Genomic DNA, 12,703 nt, shown 5'->3' on the forward strand with positions numbered 1-12,703 from the left:
ATTTTCAGCCTTTGAACTTTACAGAAAGCAACCTCTCAGGTGAAGTCAATGAGTCTTAATTAGGTTATTGCTGAGTCTGTCCTGCAGACTCTGGCCGAGCGACAGTGAAAGAGATCCAACTCAAACAACTCCATTTTGTTTCCAGCCCCCAAGCTGTCCTTGCCCATCCCTGGGCATAGGCTGAACCAACTTTGGGAGGAGGCTGGTTTACAGTTTGTAGTCTAAAACAAAGATGATATCAGCTGCTTCCCAAGATATACTACCCTCTTGCCTGGGGACCAGACCAAGAAACAAGCCACAAGATTAGAAACCATGGCCTAGGAGCCATGCAAGTGGAGGCTACAAGATTTTGAACCTTCCTAAACTGCTCTTGAGACCAGTGTTTACGATGTTTTGTAAACCCTGCCCTTGATGGACCAACTGGCACCACCCAGATTGACAAACTGGCTTATCTGATTTTGTGGCCCTTACCCAGGAACTGACTTAGCACAAGAAGACAGCCACCATTGTAAAATGGCGGAGACTAAAACACAGTATTGCCACGTGGTTACAGGTCATGTTCCCAAAGACACGAAACAAGATGGAGGTTTGTGTCCAACTTTGTTACTGACCGTTTTGTTGGGTTGGCTCAAACAGTAGGCTTATGGGGTCCTTGGCCTGCATCCTGAAGTAAAATGTGTTTTCTTTGACAGAACCATACAGAAAGAGATGCAAAGCACACCAGATAGTCTACAGCTTAAGACCAATCTCACAAATCTTTTGTCATTAATTATAAATTTACAGAGATAAACAATGATCCTTATTATCCCTTTTACTGGCTTGCACAGGGAGAGAGAATTCAAAAGCCCAACTGGTAAGAAATTTTTAAACTTTTGCCAGCATATTAGGCTTCTCGGTTTCTTCCCACCTAGCTGAACTCTAAGCCAAGTGTTTTAAGGTTTTTTTCCACATTGGAAGAACATTAAAAAAGAGATAGAAGCCATTTTAAACCATGAAAGAAGGACAACGCCATAGAAAGGAGTTCCAATTAGGGTTGTTAAGATGTATTGCCTCTTTTCCTATTGGAAATCGTGTTTCCCCTATTTCTTTGCCTTCCCTATTTTCTCTTTTTTTCTTTTAGCCTACTATAGGAGGCATATTGCTTATCTTCAAAACTCTCTTCTGCTTGCAGACCTGCCTGTTTTAGCCGCAGTTAGGGTTTGGCTTAGGAGCAGCATAACATTCCTCCATGAGAGGTTAAATACCAGAGGTAAATTTTGGAAAGCTTCTGTATGCCTATCAGAGTCAGAAAATCGGCCTAAGTCTCCCTTTACTTGTCTAAGGTCCTGAAATGAGAAGGGAACTTGAAGGAGCTCCAAACAAGGGAATCCTCAGATGGTTTCCCTGGAACTTGCTCCTGTAATTTTGGGGAATTATTCTCTTTATGACTGCCTGATATGATTGCTAAAAGAGCTGGATTGATTTTGCAACACTCACAAAGGTGTAGTAAAAAAGGCCATGCCCTTGTGCAAAAGAAAATAAGCCACTTTTTCTTCAAAGTTTAAGGTCAAAGGAGTCCCAGTGCTTCAAAATACACTCCAGGGGAGTGCATATTGAAGATGATCTGTTACCCATTTAGAAAGAGAAGAGAGAATAAAAGCATTATTTTAGTCTCCTTCATTTTGGTATGTGATCCAGTAGAGCACGTCCCCCCAACTATTTTCTCTTCTTGGATCCTGAATCCAGGCACCCATTTCAATGTGCCGCCCATGACTGCAGGCATGACCCTCCAAAGCATGACACCAGAGGAACTAAACTTTTGGGCCATAGTCATGCTGTCCCCAAGGAGCCTTAGTCCTCTTCCTTTTATTTCCCTTTGACCTCCTAGACTTGTGTGACCTGTGTGCTTTCCAAAAAAAAAAGAAAAAAAAAGGATTTCAAGAAAAATCACGTAACTGGGCAAGGCCCGTTTAAGGGAGGGGGTGTGCTGGATTGAACTCTAAATCCTGCTGTTATAGCCCATGCTAAAGCATTTGCCCATAGAAGAATGGTTCCAGTTAACTTTCGGACTTAAAATCCCCTTATTAATTTAAGTACTGTCTTAATAGGGGACAGAATAGGTGCCTTAAGGGAATGTAGGAACCAAATGGCCATTTTCCTGTGAGTGGGACAATATCAAGACAAACATTTGGCTACAGAAGTCATCTTAATCCTCTCTGCTAAAGGCAGAAACATCCCCTTCCCATAAGAGGCCCAGAGCCTGATGTCTAACAGTGTAAAAGGAAGCTGCGGTGTTACCATGAAAAAAAGAGGAACAAAGTGTGCCTCATATAGAGGATTTTTATTTCCACTAGGTGGCTTAGAAATACCAAGTGCTCACCAGAGAAACTGTAGAGAGAGATGTTTATTGAGTTACTGCCTGCTGAGATTCATAATCTTTTCTAATAGACCTGTTTCCTTGAACTGTAAAGATTCCTGCACATTAGACACACAGAGACAGGGTTAAGAGACTGTAGATAGAAAGAGAAAGAAGGTTTGGCAATAGGATAGCTGGAAGAGTGCCCTAAAATTAAAGATCAGATTTAAAGTTGAGATCCACTCCATTCTCACCAGTCTGATGAATGAATTTCCTTTCCCAGCCAATGTGCCAAAATGATACGGCTCTGATGAATGGAAGAACACCAGGCTACTTCTTTCTGTCTCCTTCTTTACTGACTTGTCTTTCTCACATTTACCATCTATGACGTGATTATTCTGTGCCTAATTTTTTTCCTCCTTGTTTTATTTCACCTAGGCAAATTTCCATTTCCACATTTCATATGCCTTTTCTCCTTTCACTTGTCAATCTTTACTTTTGATAACTTTTTCTTAAATATTGTTCTGGAGAAAAAAACATTAGTTTATGAGCAGCAGACAAATGCCAATTATTCTCCACATGTCGTAGAGTACTGTACCTCATCCCCTCACTGCTGTGCTACTTGTTTCCCCTTCACTTTGTATTGCTGACTTTTATTCTATTACATAAGGGAAACTCCTCTCACTAAGGCCACTAAAAATTACTTCATTTCTATACACAGCGAATTCCCTGCACTCCTTGTCCTCTAGGGCATTTATTTTGTCATTTTTCCCTGTGCTTCACTTGGTCACACTGATCTTACCTCTCTTTATGTCCATCCACAACACTCAGCTTTCTAGTTCCCTCCTGCTTCTTCCCTTGATCACTCTGTTCAGTACCCTTTTCTACTGTCTCTTTTGTTACACTTTTGAACATCTAGGGCTTTGGGTTGCAGTGTAAAATGTTATTGAATGGATATTGATTCCAGTATAGAAATGGTAGGGAAGGTGGAGAAATCAGCTAGAAAATAATGGCAGGAACACAAGGAAGTAAAACAGCCAGCCAGCAGCCCAAATCCTTTCCCAACAGGAACTTCATGAGTGGCTGTTTCCGCTGCTGTACTTCCAATGACACAGCTCATACTTTCAGTGGCATTGTTGTAGATACAGGATGCACATGCTGGGATCTTAATGTTTTTGCCTCAACTGCATTTGCACTATTTTTTTTTGTTGTCCACGTACATTTGTCTCTATCTCTCTATATCCAACTGTATGTAGTGTGGGTTTGATTGAACAAATCTAGGTGAAATTCTTTGTCTGCCACCAAAACCCATGTGGTAGAAAGGGGTTCCAGGTGTTGGTAATTTAATAAATGGCCTCCATTGCCTTCATAAACTTTTAATATGCTTCTTAAAATGTTTTGCATTTCAACTTTTATTTTAGATATAAAGAATACACAGGCTGCTTTTGAAACCAAAACCTTTCTCTTTCTCTCCATATTCTGGATGTAGGATCAGCGTGTTTCATTGGCCATCCTAGATCGGGTCCCTTCACTCTACAAACAAGAAGAATGGAAAAATGAGTTCTAGTTCTTTTGGCTTCTAGAGCAGTAGGTAACCTCTAACAGCCACCAAGACTTGGATGGCAAAAAAGATCACATCTTGGCCATTCCTAGGACATATGTCCACTTTGTTATCTCTTTAACATAACTTGCTCCAGTTGATTTTCTTGCCACTCTTTTTGTTTCTTTGTTACTCTCCAGTGGATACATCATTAAGTACGCCTTTGACTACCACAAAGATTCCAAGTAATTATTTCTATTAAGCTCTAACAGGCTCATATTACTGTTTGGATTTCACCTAGTTGGCTGCAGGATGCTTACTCCAAGAACTTGCCAGCACATCTGAGTTCCCATCCTCAATATTTAATGACCAATTACCCAGTCACCAAGTGACTTTTATCTCATTTATTACCACTTCTTTCCCACCAAATATGTCACAGAATACTAGGGAATCTACATTCTAGATTGCTTGGAATCTTTTTCTTTGTCTTACCATCTTTTCCAATGTAATATCACACCTGGACAAGACACCTAGCACTCATTTGAATCACCTTGAGGGTATTTTTTAAATGCAGATTTCTAGAACTCATTTCTGAAATAATCAATTTCTACATTAAATTCTCACAATCTATATTTTTCATAAAACACCCTCCCAGATCATTTTTATGTGTGATCTGATTGGGATCACTGGGACCTTAGTAACAAGTTTCTAATTAGTACCCCTTAGTCCGATTTCCCCATCCCACAGCATATTTTCTACACTATCAAAAATTTTAAAAATATATTATGATGGCATTTCCTGTCAGGCCTCTCAGCCCAAGCCTGCACATATTCATCCAGATGGCCTGAAGCAAGTGAAGAATGACAAATGAACTGAAAATGGTCAGTTCCTGCCTTAACTGATGACAGTACCTTGTGAAATTCCTTCTCATGGCTCATCCTGGCTCAAAAGCTCCCCCACTGAGCACCATGTGACCCCCACCCCTGCCAGACAGAGAACAACCCCCTTTGACTGTAATTTTCCACTACCTACCAAATCCTATAAAACAGCCCCATCCCTATCTCCCTTTGCTAACTCTCTTTTCCGACTCAGCCCGCCTGTACCCAGGTGATTAAAAAGCTTTATTTCTCACACAAAGCCTCTTTGGTGGTCTCTTCACACAGACGCATGTGAAATTTGGTGCCATGACTCAGATTGGGGGACCTCCCTTGGGTGATCAATCCCTGGTCCTCCTGCTCTTTGCTCCATGAGAAAGATCCACCTACGACCTCTGGTCCTCAGACCAACCAGCCCAAGGAACATCTCACCAATTTTAAATTGGGTAAGTGGCCTCTTTTTACTCTCTTCTCCAACCTCTCTCACTATCTCTCAACCTCTTTCTCCTTTCAATCTTGGCACCATCCTTCCATCTCTCCCTTCTCTTAATTTCAGTTCCCTTCCTTTTCTGGTAGAGACAAAGGAGACATGTTTTATCCGTGAACCCAAAACTCCAGCACCAGTCACAGACTTGGGAAGACAGTCTTCCCTTGGTGTTTAACCACTGTGGGGATGCCTGCTTGATTATTCACCCACGTTTCAGAGGTGTCTGATCACTGCCAGGATGCCTGCTTTGATCCTTCACCCTTAGTGTCAAGCACCACTTTCCTTGGGGGCAAGCACCACCCACCCCTTCTCTCTGTGTCTCTACCCTCTCTTTTCTCTCCACTTTCTTGGGGGACAAGCACACCCCACCCCTTCTCTCTGTGTCTCTACCCTGTCTTTTCTCTCCACTTTCCTGGGGGAGCAAGCACCCCCCACCTTTCTCTCCATGTCTTTACCCTCTCTTTTCTCTCCACTTTCCTGGGGGCAAGCACCCCCCCTACCCTTTCTCCCTATGTCTCTACCCTCTCTTTTCTCTGGGCTTGCCTCCTTCACTATAGGTAACCTTACACCCTCAATTCCTCCTTCTCCCTTAGCCTGTGTTCTCAAGAACTTAAAACCTCTTCAACTCACACCTGATCTAAAACCTAAATGCCTTATTTTCTTCTGCAATGCCGCTTAACCCCCATACAAACTCGACAATAGTTCCAAATAGCCAGAAAATTGCACTTTTGACTTTTCCATCCTACATGATCTAGATAATTCTTGTCATAAAGGGCAAATGGTCTGAAGTGCCTAATGTCCAGGCATTCTTTTACACATCAGTCCCTCCCTAGTCTCTGTTCCCAATGCAACTCATCCCAAATCCTCCTTCTTTCCCTCCCGCCTGTCCCCTCAGTCCCAACCCCAAGCATCACTGAGTCTTTTCAATCCTCCTTTTCTACCAACCCATCTGACCTCTCCCCTCATCCCCAGACTGCTCCTCAGTTCACTCCCTGCCAGGCTGAATCAGGCTCCAATTCTTCCTAAGCTTCTTCTCCTCCACCCTGTAATCCTTCTATCACCTCCTCTCCCCACACCCACTCCAGCTTACAGTTTCATTGCATGACTAGCCCTCCCCCACCTGCCCAACAATTTCCTCTTAAAGAGGTGGCTGGAGCTAAAGGCATAGTTAAGGTTAATGCTCCTTTTTCTTTATCCAACCTCTCCCAGATCAGTTAGTGTTTAGGCTCTTTTTCATCAAATATAAAAACCCAGCCCAGTTCATGGCTTGTTTGGCAGCAACCCTGAGACACTTTACAGCCCTAGACCCTGAAAGGTCAGAAGGCCATCTTATTCTCAATATGCATTTTATTTTATTACACAATCCACTCCTGACATTAAATAAAACTCCAAAAATTAAATCCCAGCCCTCAAACCCCACAATAGGACTTAATTAACCTCACCTTCAAGTTGTACAATAATAGAGTAGAGGCAGCCAAGTAGCAACGTATTTCTGAGTTGCAATTTCTTGCCTCTACTGTGAGAGAAACCCCAGCCACAACTCCAGCACACAAGAACTTCAAAACACTTAAGCCACAGCAGTCAGGCATTCCTTTAGGACCTCCTCTCCCAGGATCTTACTTCAAGTGCTGCAAATCTGGCCACTGGGCCAAGGAATGCCCACAGCATGGGATTCCTCCTAAGCCATGTCCCATCTGTGCAGGACCCCAGTGGAAATTGGACTGTCCAACTAGCCCAAGGCTCTGACTGACTCCTTCTCGGATCTTCTCAGCTTAGCGGCTGAAGACTAACGCTGCCCGAACACCTCAGAAGCGTCCTGGACCATCACAGATGCTTACAGTGGAGGGTAAGTCCATCCCCTCCTTAATTAATATGAAGGCTACCCAATCCACATTACCTTCTTTTCAACAGCCTATTTCCCTTGCCCCCATAACTGTTGTGGGTATTGACGGCCAGGCTTCTAAACCTCTTAAAACTCCCCAAATCCAACATTCTTTTATGTACTCCTTTTTAGTTAGCCTCACCTGCCCAGCTCCCTTATTAGGTTGAGACATTTTAACTAAATTATTTACTTCCCTGACTATTCCTAGGCTACAGCCACACCTCATTGCCACCTTTTTCCCCAGTTCAAAGCCTCCTTCTCATCCTCCGCTTGTATCTTTCCACCTTAATCCACAGGTATAGGACACCTCTACTCCCTCCTTGTCAACCAATCATATGCCCATTACTATCCCATTAAAACCTAATCACCCTTACCCCACTCAATGCCAATATCCCATCCCACAGCACACTTTAATAGGATTAAAGCCTGTTATCACTCGCCTGCTACAGCATGGGCTTCTAAAACCTATAAACTTTCCTTATAATTCCCCCATTTTAAATGTCCACAACTGGACAAGTCTTACAGGTTAGTTCAGGATCTGTGCCTTATCAACCAAATTGTTTTGCTATCAACTCTATAGTGCCCAACCCATACACTCTTTTGTCCTCAATACCTTCCTTCACAACTCACTATTCTATTCTTGATCTTAAAGATGCTTTTTTTCACTATTCCCCTGCAACCCTCATTCCAGCCTCTCTTTGCTTTTACCTGGACTGACCCTGACACCTATCAGCCCCAGCAGGTTACATGGGCTGTACTGCCACAAGGCTTCAGGGACAGCCCTTATTAATTCAGCCAAGCTCTTTCTCATGATTTACTTTCTTTCCACCCCTCCGCTTCTCACCTTATTCAATATATTGATGACTTTCTACTTTGTAGCCCCTCCTTTGAATCTTCTCAACAAGACACCCTCCTGCTCCTTCAACATTTATTTTACAAAGGATATGGGTATCCCCCTCCAAAGCTCAAATTTCTTCTCCATCTCTTACCTACCTTGGCATAATTCTTTACAAAAACACACATGCTCTCCCTGCCGATTGTGTCTGACTGATCCCTCAAACCCTGACCCCTTCTACAAAACAACAACTCCTTTCCTTCCTGGGCATGGTTGGATACTTTTGCCTTTGGATACCTGGTTTTGCCATCCTAACAAAACTGTTATATATCACAAAAGGAAACCTAGCTGACCCCAGAGATCCTAAATCCTTTCCCTACTCCTCTTTCCATTCCTTGAAGACAGCTTTAGAGACTGCCCCCACTCTAGCTCTCCCTGACTCATCCCAACCCTTTTCATTACACACAGCCAAAATGCAGGGCTGTGCAGCTGGAATTCTTACACAAGGTCTGGGACCATGTCCTGTAGCCTTTCTGTTGAAACAACTTGACCTTACTATTTGTTTTAGGCTGGCCATCATGTCTCCGTGCATTGGTTGCTGTCACCCTAATACTTTCAGAGGCCCTCAAAATCGTAAACTATGCTCAACTCACTCTACAGTTGTCATAACTTCCAAAATCTATTTTCATCCTCACACCTGACACATATACTTTCTGCTCCCCAGCTCCTTCAGTTATACTCACTCTTTGTTGAGTCTCCCAACAATTTTGATTGTTCCTTCAATCCAGCCTCCCACATTATTCTGGACACCACACCTGACCCCCATGACTGTTTCTCTCTGATCAACCTGACATTCACCCCATTTCCCCATATTTCCTTCTTTCCTGTTTCTCACTTCTTTCCCCATATTTCCTTCTTTCCTGTTTCTCACTTTTCCTGTTTCTCACCCTGATCACACTTGTTTATTGATGGTAGTTCCACCAGGCCTAATCGTCACTCACCAGCAAAGGCAGGCTATGCTATGGTATCTTCCACATCTATCATTGAGGCTACCACTCTGCCCTCTTCCACTACCTCTCAGCAAGCCGAACTCATTGCCTTAACTCGAGCTCTCACTCTTGCAAAGGAAATACATGTCAATATTTATACTGACTGTAACTATGCCTTTCATATCCTGCACCACCATGCTGTTGTGTGGGCAGAAAGAGGTTGCCTCACTACACAATGGTCCTCCATCATTAATGCCTCTTTGATAAAAACTCTTCTCAAGGCTGCTTTACTTACAAAGGAAGCTGGAGTCATTCACTACAAAGGCTATCAAAGGCATCAGATCCCATTGCTCTAGGCAACGCTTATGCTGATAAGGTAGCTAAAGAAGCAGCTAGCATTCCAACTTCTGTCCCTCACTACCAGTTTTTCTCCTTCTCATCGGCCACTCCCACTTACTCCCCCACTGAAACTTCCACCTATCAATCTCTTCCCACACAAGGCAAATGGTTCTTAGACCAAGGAAAATATCTCCTTCCAGCCTCACAGGCCCATTCTATTCTGTCATCATTTCATAACCTCTTCCATGTAGGTTGCAAGCCACTAGCCCGTCTCTTAGAACCTCTCATTTCCTTTCCATCATGGAAATCTGTCCTCAAGGAAATCACTTCTCAGTGTTCCATCTGCTATTCTACTACTCCTCAGGGATTGTTCAGGCCCCCTCCCTCCCCTACACATCAAGATCGGGGATTTGCCCCTGTCCAGGACTGGCAAATTGACTTTACTCACGTGCCCTGAGTCAAGAAACTAAAATAACTCTTGGTCTGGGTAGAAACTTTCACTGGATGGGTAGAAGCCTTTCCCAAAGTGTCTGAGAAGGCCACCACAATCATTTCTTCCCTTCTGTCAGACATAATTCCTCAGTTTGGCCTTTCCACCTCTATACAATCCAATAACAGATTGGCCTTTATTAGTTAAATCACCCAAGCCCTTTCCAGGCTCTTAGTATTCAGTAAAACCTTCATAGCCCTTACTTTCCTTAATCTTCAGAAAAGGTAGAATGGACTAATGGTCTTTTAAAAACACACCTCACCAAGCTCAGCCACCAACTTAAAAAAGACTGGACAATACTTTTACCACTTTCCCTTCTCAAAATTCAAGCCTGTCCTTGGAATGCTACAGGGTACAGCTCATTTGAGCTCCTGTATAGACACTGCTTTTTATTAGGCCCCAGTCTCATTCCAGACACCAGCCCAACTTGGACTGCACCCCAAATACTTGTCATCTCTACTATCTTCTGTCTAGTCATACTTCTATTCACCATTCTCAACTACTCGTAAATGCCCTGCTCTTGTTTACATTGCTGGTTTACACTGTTTCTCCAAGCTATATCTCCTGGTGCTATCCCCAAACCACCACTCTTAACTCCCTCTTAAAGTAAATAAATAATCTTTGCTGGCAGGACTATGTTGATCCTCCTTAGGCACTCTCTAATTGGATGTCCTGGGTCTTCCCAATTTTTAGTACTTTAACACCTGTTTTTCTCCTTCTCTTATTTGGACCTTGTGTCTTCTGTTTAGTTTTCCAATTCATACAAAACTGCATCCAGGTCATCAACAATCATTCTATACAACAAGTGTTTCTTCTAACAACCGCACAGTATCACCCCTTACCACAAAATCTTCCTTCAGCTTAATCTCTCCCACTCTAGGTTCCCATGCCTCCCCTAATCCCACTTGAAGCAACCCTGAGAAGTAACGCCCATTATTTCTCCAAAATTTTTGCTGCCCCAACACTTCAACGCTATTTTGTTTTATTTTTCTTATTAATATAAGAAGACAGCAATGTCAGACCTCTGAACCCAAGCATGCACGTATTCATCCAGATTGCCTGAAGTAACTGAAGAATGACAAAAGAAGTGAAAATGGCCAGTTCCTGCCTTAATTGATGACATCACCTTGTGAAATTCCTTCTCCTGGCTCATCCTGGCTCAAAAGCTCCCCCACTGAGCACCTTATGACCCCCACCACTGCCAGCCAGAGAACAACATCCTTTGACTGTAATTTTCCACTACCTACCCAAATCCTATAAAACAGCCCCACCCCTATCTCCCTTCACTGGCTCTCTTTTCGGACTCAGCTTGCCTGCACCCAGGTGAAATAAACAGCTTTATTGCTCACACAAAGCCTGTTTGGTGGCCTCTTCACACACAAGTGCATGGAATTTCCCACCTGAAAGTATTTAGTGCATGCTTATACTATGAAATATAAAGTTTAAGAATCTTCACATGGCATTTATTGCATTGATTTTTATCCAGATCTTTCAAAAACCTATTCCCCAGGAACTCCATTCATGTACCAGATACAGGATTATTCTACCACATGAGTGTGCACATAAATTTAGTATACTAGAGAATGCATATTACTACCCAATTTTTAAACCAAAATATATATATTTTTTCATTTATTTAACACCTTAAATATAGGATTTCTTTTTTATAGTAATGGTAAAAAACTAAGAGGTCTCTTATAATCGCACTGTTTATTTCAACACGTCTTCCCCAAATTCAACTCATAATGCCATTGCAAATTTGCCTTTCATTTGTTGCATTTTATTTTAGAGGACATGCAGTGAGGACATGGAAGAGGAAAATGCAAAATTGCTGACAGATTTTGTTCTCACATTATTTTTATATCAACCTCACTGGAAAATACCCCTGTTCCTGGCATTCTTGGTAATATATCTCATCTCCATCTTCGGAAATCTTGGTCTGATTGCTGTCATCTGGAAAGACCCTCACCTTCATATCCCAATGTATTTATTCCTTGAGAATTTAGCTTTTGTGGATGATTTGTTATCATCCACATGACTCTGAAGATGCTGATCAACTTCTTCACTAAGAGTAAGATGATTTCTCTCTGAATACTAGATACATTTTTTTTCCTTTGCAATTGGTGTAACCACAGAATGTTTTCTCTTGGCAACAATGGCATATGATCACTATGTAGCCATGTGCAAACCTTTACTTTATCCAGTCATTATGACCAATGGACTGTGCATCTGGCTATTAATCTTGTCATTTCTAGGTGGCCTTCTTCATGCTTTAATTCATGAAGGTTTTTTATACAGATTAACTTTCTGTAATTCCAACACAATACATCACTTTTACTGTGACATTATCCCATTGTTAAAAGTTTTCTGTACTGATTCTTCTATTAACTTTCCAATGGTTTTTATTTTCTCATGTTCAATTCAAGTTTTCACCATTGGGACTGTTCTTGTATCTTTTACATTTGTCCTCTTTACAATCTCGAAAAAGAAGTCTGTCAAAGGTATAAGAAAAGCCTTCTCCACCTGTGGAGCTCATCTCTTATCTGTATATTTATATATGGGCCCCTCGCCTTCGTGTATGTGGGCTCTGCATCCCAACGGGCTGATGACCAAGATATGATGGAGTCTCTATTTTACACTGTCATAGTTCCTTTATTAAATCCCATGATCTACAGCCTGAGAAATAAGCAAATCATAGATTCATTCACAAAAATGTTCAAAAGAAATAATGTTTAGATCTCTTACTCATCTCTCTTTTCTATTCACTAAAATAGTCACAAAATTGTGCAAATTAGAGTTACCTATGTTTTTGCCAGCATTAAAAGATTTTGCAATTATAACAGTACTAGCACTTTAATGACCTATGATGTTAGTACCTATTTAACTAATTAAAATATTCCTATGTTATTCAAAAGCATTTGAGAAATTTTA

The 12,703-nt window shown here is 41.9% G+C and overlaps 1 pseudogene; it reads left to right on the forward strand.

Moving 5' to 3' along the window:
- Positions 1-4,925: 4,925 nt before the first annotated feature.
- On the forward strand, positions 4,926-12,703 carry LOC129532402 (olfactory receptor 5H14-like; annotated as a pseudogene).

This window comes from Gorilla gorilla, chromosome 2 (assembly GCF_029281585.2).
Source record: "Gorilla gorilla gorilla isolate KB3781 chromosome 2, NHGRI_mGorGor1-v2.1_pri, whole genome shotgun sequence".
Lineage (NCBI taxonomy): Eukaryota > Metazoa > Chordata > Mammalia > Primates > Hominidae > Gorilla > Gorilla gorilla.